This window comes from Cloeon dipterum, chromosome 3, assembly GCF_949628265.1.
Source record: "Cloeon dipterum chromosome 3, ieCloDipt1.1, whole genome shotgun sequence".
NCBI lineage: Eukaryota > Metazoa > Arthropoda > Insecta > Ephemeroptera > Baetidae > Cloeon > Cloeon dipterum.
In genome coordinates this window covers 36,158,843-36,171,146 of record NC_088788.1, presented here as the reverse complement: position 1 = coordinate 36,171,146, position 12,304 = coordinate 36,158,843, and positions in this window count along the sequence as shown.

The following is a 12,304-nucleotide window of genomic DNA, read 5'->3' as shown; positions in this document are numbered from 1 at the left end:
TGCGGGCATACACAAATTCGAGTGTAACTAGTAAACGATCTCAGTACGTGACAATAAACAAGGCGCCGGCTAGGATCATTTCTCCTCTGCACGTGACGAATGACCAGCAGCGTTTGCACGGCATGGGATTGCTGCACTTTTACTCGCGTGAGATCCACAATAATTGAGCTCATACTCCACTTTGCCACGGCATAAATACACACATAATTTCAACTGCTGTCACCGGCTATTGAGAAATGCAAATAGTAATCAGCGTAAACGAATTTCTATTTCTCGATAGAGGTGCGAAAATGCCATGCAGTGGAGACAAATTTCAGTTTTTTCTCTAAATTTGACGCCTTATTTTTATTGAAATTAGATCCTATTACTCAGTGCAAGCAGGAAATGGTGGTTTCAACCGCGAGGCATGGTTGTACATATACACCAGAGGGTTTCAGTTTGCTGCAATCCATCTCAATTGCATTATTTTTACGATGCATGCACTTGATGTGGGTGCATGCATGCCTCTTGGGGGCAATAATGAGTGAAGTGAATGAAATGCCGTGTAACGAGATGAAGATGTTTGCTCAGCTCTATTCCCACCGTCAGGCATTCGGATGGACGGGAAAACTGGTGTTGCTTTCGTCCTTCTCCCCTTTCTTTTGCAGCCAAGCAATCGGATCATCGTGCAGTGCGATTTCTTGGTTACATGCAAAGCAGATATTTCGCGCATGATTTGGCATGACTAACGAGAAAAAATAATGCTAATTACCGCAATTATGACTTACGCAATGAGTTCGGCAGTAAAGCAATTTGCAAATTGGTTCTTTTCAAAATTGCTGCATCTGTCAAATTTGACGAAGGCTTTAAAATCTCTCCTTTTTCTTAAAAATCATCTCTCTGTTTTTGGGCCGAATTAACCTACTACGTATTTGGCGTCAGCATTAAAATTGCATAATGTACCAGTGAACTTTACAGAGAGAAGCACAAATTATTTCCAAATGCGTCTCTCTATGCGAGTTGTCATTGCGTCAATTGACCTACAGGTAAAAAAACCGATCTACAATAAATATTTGTCTCTGTTAGGTGGAAGTGGAAGCAGATTGTCCGGTTCAAAACGAACGTGCAGGAAAACGGTCAAGGACGATATTTCGTGGGGCCTTTCTTCGTCGAGCTTGAAAATTCGCTCTCGTCACACTACGGTAAAACGCGCTTAAGCTGCACTTCATCTCTGTTGACGTTTCATGCACGGACACGCCTTCGATTTTTCGCAGAAGCAAAAATTGTAGTGCATTGTGTGTGATAAATAAATCAGGTGGAAGTGAAAGGAACACGGGTTAAACGGAGGAATTACTGGATAAAAAAATCTGTTCCCTTGATGTCATTTTGCATACGCGTGAGAATGCGGAAAGGTACAAAACCTTGAGAGAATATTGTGTCACATACTCGAAATATATTACAAAATTTAGCCAATTATCATAATCTTGTATTTTTTTAATTCCAAAAGCAGAAGAAATACGATCTGCCATATGCTCGCATCCCGAAGGCCGGCGAGAATCAAAGAACAATAATTTAGCGGCGTGTATGTAATAAAGCAGCAATTGCGAGGCGCGATTTGTGGAGCGCCGTTTCAAAATTCAACCTTAAGGACGTAGAAAATTGAATCACGAGTGCTGCCTTTTTGTTATTGTGTGGTCTGCTGCTGCGGCTGCTGCTGCTGCAGCACTCTCTCGCGCTGTAAATTTCCGTAAGCACACTAGATCATTGTTATGGTGCACTTAAGACTGCCATTGTTTGTAATTTCTTGAGCTACAATCACGCCGAACGGCCTTGCGCCGGGTTTTTTGCCTTTTCGCATTCCTCTCCGCCTCACGGCTGCACGTCCTGCTCCCTGAGCTCGTGAAAAGCGAACCATTTTCCTGAAAACCGTGAACGCAGGACAGGAGTGATAGAAACTCTCGGCAGTTTCTTTGTCCGGATCCGCTCTCTCACTACGGCGAGGTCGCCGAGCAGAGTGCACTTTTAATTATTGCGAGCTCGTTTTGGAAATTATTCAAATTAGTGCTTTTATTATGGATAATATAGCAACAATTATCTCCCACGAGCATCTCGAATGCATTCCGGTGAACGAAATGACACTGACCCTAGGTTCAGCCGCAGCAGTCTAGTGCTCTGCGTAACCAGTAGACCATAAACTTGTGCCGACAGTCTCCACGAAGCACTCACGCCGCTCTAAATAGGTGCCTGACAGCCAATTTGGGAAACGAACAGGTGTTTTGACTAATTTTGCATCCTTGGAGCTGTGAAAGTAGGAAACTGTCATTATATTCGTAATATTATGCGTTAGCTGGAAAATGACAAGCTCAGAAGAAATATTTAAGTTAGTTGTATTGTTCTGACGCACAGGGCTTTTAATTTAAGACAATCACATATATTTTCTGACCCTCAATGAGCTTATCAAACGAATCATGCAATTTTAACCCTTTTAAACAACACTTGAAATCATCTAAAAGCATCAAAAATTGACTAGAAACCGTCTAAGACAGTCTAGTTTGTTTGTTTTGTTTAAAAGCATGATTTTCTCTTTAAGAATTAAAATATAATAAGCCTTTTGTGTGCATATAATAACATGATTCTGCGCAGAATTTTTTCCTTTAAACCATGATCTAGGTCTAGACAAAATTTTAGACCAATCGAACGCCGAGAACCATATCTATTGGTCTTTTTAATGTTATTATCCGCGATCAGTGACAAGAATTATTCCATTTTTTCCAATATTGTCACCACCAAATCTCGGGTTCCAACAGTCAGAAATGCAAAAACTGCACATTGTTCGACTCGTCTCAACCTCCCCTAGATAGCCGAAGGGTCTTGAGGGTGATCAACCCTCATCCCCCTTCCATCCCATGCAATGCAGATAATGATAAAAATCGTGTCGCTTTGTACTTTTGGCAAACTTATCACTGATATCAACCATCTTAAATTAGTAAAAATCAACCCCAAAAGCCATTGGCTATTTAGAGAAAGTTGAGACGAGTTGAACGGTGTTCGGTTTTTGTAATTTTGTTGGCTCAAACCCAAGATTTGGCGATTATAATGTTGGTAAAAATTGAAAATTATATCATTTGCTAATATTGTCAAGGCCTAATCATTGTGCTTGATCAGTCGATTCGATAATTTTTTTAAATTTAAAATAATAATATTTTCCACAAAACAGTTAATTTTAAGCAAATTACGCATATTTCCAAAATCGCACCTGTACATATTTCGGATTAATGGAATAAAAATTATTTCTAATTGCATATATTTCAGCCTCTAAAATCGTCATTAAAGAACAGATTTAATCACTAAGTCTACTTTCAATTACCACTATTGTATTAAAACAATTCCGGATGCAGCTTCTAATTTAACTGATCAAAATTAAAACAATGCAATTGTTTTGTACTCTAGTGGCAGGGATTTATATCACCTTTATCCCTTTTCCCGGCTGCACAGAGGAAAAAAATTGAATTTTCACTTCCTTATCGATGGCGCACAGGATAATGAGAAGTGATAGTTTCCTGCTGGCCGCGTACATCGATACAGAGGCGCTCGCGTTTTAAATACAGATTAATTAATATTACACATACATTAGTCATAGCTGGCAGTAAGAGAACGGCAACGGCGGCGGCGGCGGCGGATTCGTATAAGCAAGGTGCAGAATGAGAGCATTTCTCTATGCGCGAGAGAGCGAGTGTGGGAGCAGCCAAGGAGGAATTTCTGTGCTCGCATTGTCTATGGACGAGCATAAGTATAGCTTTGATTCGCGTGTGCATATATCTAGGGCGGTGACAGAGACCTCGTTTGTTGCTGATCAAAGAGAAAATCCCTGGAAAAATAGGCGGTGCTGATTGCATTGATGTGGGAAAAATTAGCTTTATTCATTGAATTGCGAACAATGAAACTGAAAATTGAAAGCAGTCAGCATGTTTGAATAACCAACAATGCGTGAAGCACTAATCTAGGCCTACAAATAGAGGTTGCAATGCAAACATAAATTTACAGATAAATTTTGTGGAAAATAATTTTTACCTCTACTTGAAATACTATCTAAAAATGAGAGGGAAATTGTTTAGGTTTTTGAGTAAATCGGCTCAAAAGTTTGTCTCCCTACTGTAAAATCAAGATTTATTTCAAAATTTAGGGAGATTTTCTTCAAAATTCGCGACGAGAGGGATCGGAATCGAGAGAAAAAATCGAGACATTCGGCAAAATCTGAAATTGAACTGTTCCTCAGTCCTGATTTTAAATATAAACTGTTGCTAAATTTCACAAATGAACTACTTGCTATAGTAAGCAATGCAAAATGTTCTTAATTGTTGGCATGTAAATGTGAAGCTCAAACATGTTTTGTCCTGCATGGGACGAAAATTGTTTACTCTCTCTTAACCTCATTGTGCAGTCTATTAATTAATTTTCTGGCTGGCTCCATGTGTGTTCTTTTGTAAAGAACAACGGCCAGTGTCAAATTTCATGCCCACACGCACTTAATAAAAATTAGGCTGAGGCAACACCTTGCTTGGCTAATGTGTGCATACCAAAAATTAATTGCCGCCAGACTGCTCTTCACGGCCGTTAGGTTCCTTTTACTCTTCTCGCGAATTGTAAGTCACATTTTTGGAGCGGAAAAGTTTAAATTCCTTAGCCCTCTCGGCGTAGTAAATAAAAGTGAAAAACAACACCGCGCGGCCCCTTGTGTGTTTTTTCGAGTGGTCCAACCTGAATTAAAACACGCGAGCAGTCTAATATGTCACCTCGATTGCCTGCACGCTGAAAATTTAATCCTTGCTGCAGCAAAAGTGGTTGAACATGTTCGGGTCTTGCGTGGAATAAAAACAATCTTTCTCTCTCGCTCTCCATCCCGCGGCTCAATTTTTTTTTAACAATTACGCAAGGCATCAGCAGTAACTTCCCTCTCATTTTCATGCCATCGCACTGCTTTATTTATTAGTTAATCTAGTCGTTTTCGGGGACACATAAATTGCGGTTGCAGGTTGCTCCTTGAAAAGCAAATCGCACCCGGCGGAATGTGCCAGTGAAATTACCATTTCTGACACGCAATTTATTTTGCTCTGCAATTAAGTGGAGCGCCTCCGACGCTGCTTATTAATTATTGACTGAACTTTTGACCGCGACGAGGAATAAGAAATTTGGCATGCTGCAATCTCGATCAGAGAGTGATTGTCCTCATAAATACTGATTGAGCCATCTTATTGAATTCGCTATTATATCTTTCATCTGCCAGATTAAAAAAAATCTGAAAATAGGCGAAAAAATTAAAGAACATAATTTACAAAATAATGAGCCACATCTAACTTATACTGTCTTAAAAATTTATTTAACTTAGCAGACACAGAAGTGTAATGAATCAAAGAAAACGAATAGACTGTTAATTTGTGCCGAATTCTTCAAGACTGATTATTGAAAACTGGCGTGGCCCAGATTTTCCTGATTTTTAAGATTTGCTTGTCATGGCTATCACTATAATGTATTTTCTGTAGTAATACAACGTTTCATAACGATTGTAAATGTAATTTCTCCGGCGATTCTTGTGAAAAATATCACATTATAAAATGTACAGCAAAAAAAATTGACTTTTAGAGAAGCAGAAAAAAATATGTAAAAATTGATAAATAAATGATAGATTTAGTCTTGCAGGCATATTGCGTTTAATAAATCATTGATTGAAATTAATGAGCCTCCAGCCAATTTCCCGGCAAAAGTATAATATCTAGGCAATCATCTCCTAGCAAGTAAAAATAAATCACCGATTAATTAGTCTAAGATTTCCATTTTCTCCTATTTTAAAAACGAAAAAAATAACAGTTTACTGATTGCTAATATTTATAAATAGATGGAAAGGTTCTTTGCAAAGCGGAGGCGTTCTTTATTCCGCCACGCATTAAAGAAAGGTTTAATTTTATGATTGTGCCCTTTACGACGCCTCTGTGTTACTCGCGCACACCCAGGGCCGAGCAATGGTAAAAAGAAGCGTTTGAATCGAGGATTCATGTGGAAGCAATTTATCGAAATTATTGCCGCGCGCAGCACGTCTTTGCAAACTGATTATGCAAGCTGGCAGGCGAGCACATTTTGAGGCTGAGCCAGCATCTCTTTCTCTCTTTGTTGTGTGCAGTCATGCGGGCCGTGTAAAAAATAAGATGCCGCACGCCGCGCGGCCATAAGCATATATACGTGCTGGTCACCTTTGATTATAAATAATATGGGCCAGACGGAGATTTGCTTCCGCCTCGCGCGCCGCGCGAGCGAGCGAGAATGACTGCAGAAGCTCATTAATTGCATTTCGCCGTTTTCTCCCGCCATGAGCGTGTGAATAAATTCGCGAAGATTTGTTTTTGGCCAACTCTCGGGTAATAAGGAAGAAAGGATGTGAGTGCGATACGGGCCTAAATTTAGTTTTATGACTCGCTCCGCGTTGGACGAACGGGGAATGCGAAAAGCGAGTTTTGTGCAAGCGTGAATGACAATTGAAAATGCAAATTAGATTGATCTCTGTTGTGAACTTTGCGACTGTTCTATTGCAAATCGGTCCTCCTTTGTTATTCAAATTGGACTCGTGAACAATGCTGTCTTAACTATTCAATGTTGCGAATTTCAGTTTTGTGACGTGCCTGCTTGTGAGGTGAGAATGATTAATAAAGCAATTATATGACATATTTCTCCTTTCAATTTAGAATCTGTTGCTTTGATGTTCTTGCCGCACTCCTGGAGGAGAAAGATACTTTATAATGTGTTCAATTAAAATTTTAAACGGTTTGCTTGGTGGTTTTGGCAGTGTCAAGATAATCAGACGAAATTCACACCATTCATCAGTCTTAACTAAAATTTTTGGCGAATTTTTAAAATTGCAATAATTGGTTCAATTTGAAAGTTAAGGTTAGTTGCGTCAGCCGTTTTAACTGTTCAAAGAGATTTTAAACAAACTCGTTTATTCTGAACAATTCCAAAAAGAAAACTCCATATGATTTTCTTATTTTTAACATTTTTTTAATTACTCGGTTATAATTTTACAATTCTATAATTGAGTGATTTATATTTATTTTCCTATTCTGGCTCTTAGCCACACGCAGATTTCTAATTTTGTGCACTTATTCAAAACTCAACACGTTTCTTTTATGCAAACTCATGCAAATAGAATGCGTGACTTTAGCGTTGTAAACGATGCGCATGCACTTGTTATAGAAAACAAACATAGATATCTCATCAAAAAGCACCGCTCAAGTGGGATGCAATCTATAATTAAATCTTCATGTTCCTCGGCATCGCATGTGGAATGCATAATAGTTCTGGTTTACAGCCTCGCAATAAAGAGGGTACTCCAATTTATGCAATGAAAACCAATTTCACGTGCTGCACTTTCTCAAACGGCTCAATTGGAATATTTTTATTTTGTCCTATGTAGGTGGGTGTTAAACATAGAATCAATTTGAACTAGATAAAACATCTTCATAGTTCGATAAAGAATCTTGCTTACTCTTAGGATTAATTTATTTAAATTATTTATTCCGTTAGAAAAAGTGAGAACGTGTTTTGTTTCTAGCAACACGTCGTAAATCCTAAACGTTTTATTGCCTGTCTCGTGTGGCGCTTGGAATATGAAAAAACGACAAATAATTTTGTTGCTCTTGACCGACATTAAATAGAATTTTATTGGCATTCGAGAATACGCATTGACGGAAAACGAACGGCAGCTTTCCTCAAAACGCGAGGCACGCCAAGATTTCACAATCCATTATTCCACGGCGCCGCGGCTGAGGTTGCTCGGATGTTATTATAATTTAAGCTCCATATATAAACAGCGAACGCGAGAGCGGTAATGAATGAATAATAGAGCAGTAATCTTACAAAAGAATGCCAAAGCCGCGCTTATTTCGGCAGCTCAGGCGAACCTGCTGAATCACGCAGCTCCTGCTTCGATTTATTGCGTCGCCTAGGCAAAAAGTCGAGCTGCGCAGCGAATACAAATTTTACCTTTAATTGTTGCTTTGCACGCTGTGTAGTTTCTTTTAGATCAATATTTACTTCCGGGTTTTATATCGTTCGATTCGTCTTGCTGAGTAGATTAGAAATGTGTCAAGCTTTTTTAATTCGGACCTATTTTCAAAAAATTATGGAAATTTTGAATTTCCGACAAAATAGTGTCATCTCTTATCAAACACCGCATATTTTTTGGATTCTCCTAGTTAGATCTTTTAATCACATTTTCCAGAAAAAAATGCATGGGAATTAGTCTGCGTCAGGGCGGCGAGCGTGCGGTGCTCTGGATTCTTCCGGCGCGGACTCATGCTGCTGTCGACTCCACTTCTCGATTGCGAAACGACTTGCTCGTAATTCTAAAACGTGACTTTCACTTGTTGTCCATTTCCAGCGCCACACACACACATGCATGTACTTACTTAAATTATTATTTTATGTGTAACAACAAAAGTGAACCTGCGGAAAGTGCTCTCGGGCTGCCTTCTTTTATTCATCATCGCGTAATAGCGTGATGGGCGCTCGGATATAATGGCCTATTGAACACTGCGCGGCGCGCACACACACTTCTTTACAAGCTGGACCTTCTCTTGCGATCGGAGCACACGCTGAGGAAGCAAATGTAAAGCTGCTCGAAGGGGCCAGCAATAAGACAAAAAGCTATTTGTAGGTTGTAATTGGCTCCACCGTGCAGGAACTTGTATTAAGTGAAATGTTTTCATTGTCTTCTTAACTGCATAAAGAAAAGTTGTGTTTTTCTCTCTTTCTCATTGTTGTGAAAAGAAAGAAAATTAATTAGATCAAAACAGTAGGTATTTGTAACACGATTTACATATTTTTAAAGTAAATTTGTGAAAAATCCTTTTTACTCTCTAAAAATGTCTCAAGTTCCCGTTTAAAGTTTTGAGAAAATCGGTTCAAAATTTTGCACTGTCTCCCTCCTGTAAAATCACGATTATTTCCAAATTTAGGGAATTTTATCTCAAAATTCGCCAACTATTGGATAAAAGTCGAGCAACAAAATCGAGAATTTGAAATTTAACTGTTCCTCGGTCCTGACTTTAGAGATAAACAGTTATGTATGTACTTATTTTCACAAATGAACTACTTGCTTCAGTCAACAATGCAAAATTTTATTGATTGTTGACCTGTAAAGGTCTGCTCTGAACGAGATGAAACAGACACGTTGCTGGAACTGATTTTTATGTTTCAGTAATAGCTGCATGACGCAATGTATAAATGGTTATATGGGATGCTGTGATGTTTAATGCACGCTGCATACAGAACCAGTCTGCGATCTGCTCTTTTTTCATTGCTCAAGCTCAGGCTCATTCCGGATCAAAACGTTGATGACCCGCCAGGTGAGTGAGCAGTGGACGGCGAGAAATTCAGCGAGGCAATTAAACCAGGTTAAAATATTTGCTCTGGCGAAATATAAATGCGTGCTCGCGCCGATCTTCCTGATCGAGTTGGCTCATCTTGATCGCTTCGCCAGTAAAAAATTATTTTTATGTTTGAGGAAACATGATTTTACGATCGTTTCTCTTTTATTTGTGAATGAAACGTTTAACAGTTCCGTTTTAATGATGAATCAATAAATTGTGATCAAATTCGACCTGCGTGAGAGGTTAAGCTGAAGAAAGAGACAAATGCGACATTTATTTGCTTTTACCACTATGAGAGAACAAGAACCATCTATCTACTCCCAAAAGAAGTTTATGTCACGAAACCACTTCAACGACACGAAAGACACTCTGAGCTTTATTAGTGACCCTATTTATTTCATAACGGACAAAAGTAAAAGGTGAATTAAGAGCAATGGAATATTGCCAAATTGCCAATTAGGTATTTATGTCACTTTAGAGCGTTGTTTAATTTTTTTAATATTTCTTGTGACAAATTAAAGTGGATCAACATGATGACACTTGAAAATTATTTGAATTTTTAGACGGAATTAGCAGTAGATCGATAAACAATTTGTTCTAATCAAAAAAGGAGCTTGCTAAAGTAAAAATTCATTTTTTTCACATTTTCTACAAACATTTACAGCGCTTGACCACATTTTCTTGGCAGATTTCGATTCCTCCTCGTCGAGATCTATCCAACAGCGTGTGAAACCTTTCAGGGAAACTTTTAATAAGATTTCAAGTAAGGAGACAGTCCTCAAAATTTTAAAAGCATGCGCTAATTTACTTAAGTCAAATTTGGTCTCAACTGAATCCTGAGGAATCAGTTCATGCACTGGCAACAAGCATTTTCCAGCATTTTGCAGTATCAATCCTCTTTAAATCAATCAACAATTTTTAAACAGGATGTTTTAATTTCCAAATTATGTTCTCAATTCACCGCATCTTGAGAGAAAGAAACCCTAACTTTTCCTATATATAGGACATCATCCTATAATTGACATCAATTTCCACTCTATCTCTGGTGATGCAGACTAAAACAAATAATACACATGTGTGCATAGCATTCCTCTGTGAAGAAACACGTGTTTTAACACCGTTATAATTAATTAAAAGATCCACGCTTTGCGGAATGAAAAGTGACACTTCACACTTTCCATAAACGAACAACGAGAAGTCATGCACTCTGCCGGACATTGCAGCTGGCCGTCGCGGCTTGAAGAGCTATTAATTAGCATATTTGGTTGCTGACACCTCGCGCTTAAGTCATTACTCCGCGGAAATGATGCATGCGGTCACACTTTTATTGCGAGGATGTGTATGAATGTGCGCGAGGGCTGCTGAAGTTACACTCGCTCGCGGGGCATCGCCAGCCGCGCGCTTTCCACATTACACTCTGCGGTTCTCGATATAAATTAGATGTTTGCATAATGACTCCAACGTGCGCGCACTTTGTTATTTCTTCGCCGGCCTCTTTATGACTTACGTCGAAACACTTTTCATGTCTAAAAGCGCGTAAGTATATATATAGAAATCTCCTTGCCGCAACCTACGAGATTAATCGAACTGCAATTTGCTTTATTGCTATGGTCAAAAGCTTTGATATGCTAAATTAGGGGTATCTTTGTATAGTTTAATTCAGCCTTTTTACTTCTGAGAATTTAAGTCTTGTATCACGTAATTTGACAGAAATGCTGCTCCACTTGTTCTGCAAAACATATATGTTTAAAACATGACACATACACATACGTTTTGAGTGAGTGCGAACAAGAATTAATATTATTGCGAGCATGTTTCAGAATGCAGAAAATTGTTAAGCCTTGAGAGAATGTGTCACTTACTTGCAATATGTTTTATAAAATGTAGCCAATTATCTTTATAACACGTACGTCTTTTAATTTCAAGAAGCAAAATACGAACTGATCCTGTTCAGAAGGCCGCCGAGAATCAAACCATAACAATTTTCCAGCATCAGACGTGCTTGCTGCAATTTTCGTGTTATGTCACGAACAAATTAATTAGGTGACAAACTTAATCGTTGCATCAAAAATAATTTATCAACACCAAAAGAGAAATTAATAGTTTAGCTGATTTTAAGTTAAAAATTTTCAGAGGTTTCAAATTATTTGGGGTTTCAAGCTATATACACGGCGACCACAGTACAAGCTAAACCACCATTCTCATTAGGTTGAACGTGTCAAAACAAATGTATTTGAACCAGCTGAAAACAAAAAATGCATTTGCGGTGAGGCAGTTGGTTGTCCCAAAGTGAGTGCGCTGTTTTGATTCCTTCCTGTCCGACGACAAACTTGACAAACTAAAATTTGATCCCCGCCGTACATGAATATATATTATGCTGTTTTCTCAGTCAGGTCTCCGCGCAGACCGAGAGATTTCACTTTCCTCTATCGCAATTAGTTAGTGTTTTATGCGATCTCGGCTACAAAACAATTTAAAAGCAATTCCCACATGATACGACACCAACTTCCTTCCTAAAATTATTGTAAGGAAGCGCTGCAACACATTTTTGCGCGTATATTAATGTTTTGAAATGAAGCGACGCGGGTTCAAGGAACGTAGTGCTTCCTCAGCAGCGCCGACCAAATTCTCGAAGAAAACAGCCACCTGCTCGCTCCACGCAGCCATTCATCCGGCTGCTCTGATTTATGGCTCTTGATCTTATCCCTTTAATAAGCGATCGCAATTGGCTTTATGAAAGAAAGTTACGTTGATTGTCCACTTGCAATAACTCTGTCTATAAGAATTATTGTGGGCTCACTTGAACTGTGCATTTTCTAACTTTTCCTCATCTTCAATATTAAACGCGAATTGGGGCTGTAATTTAAAAATATTATTTTCCAGAAAGATCGTAATCATCGCTTGTT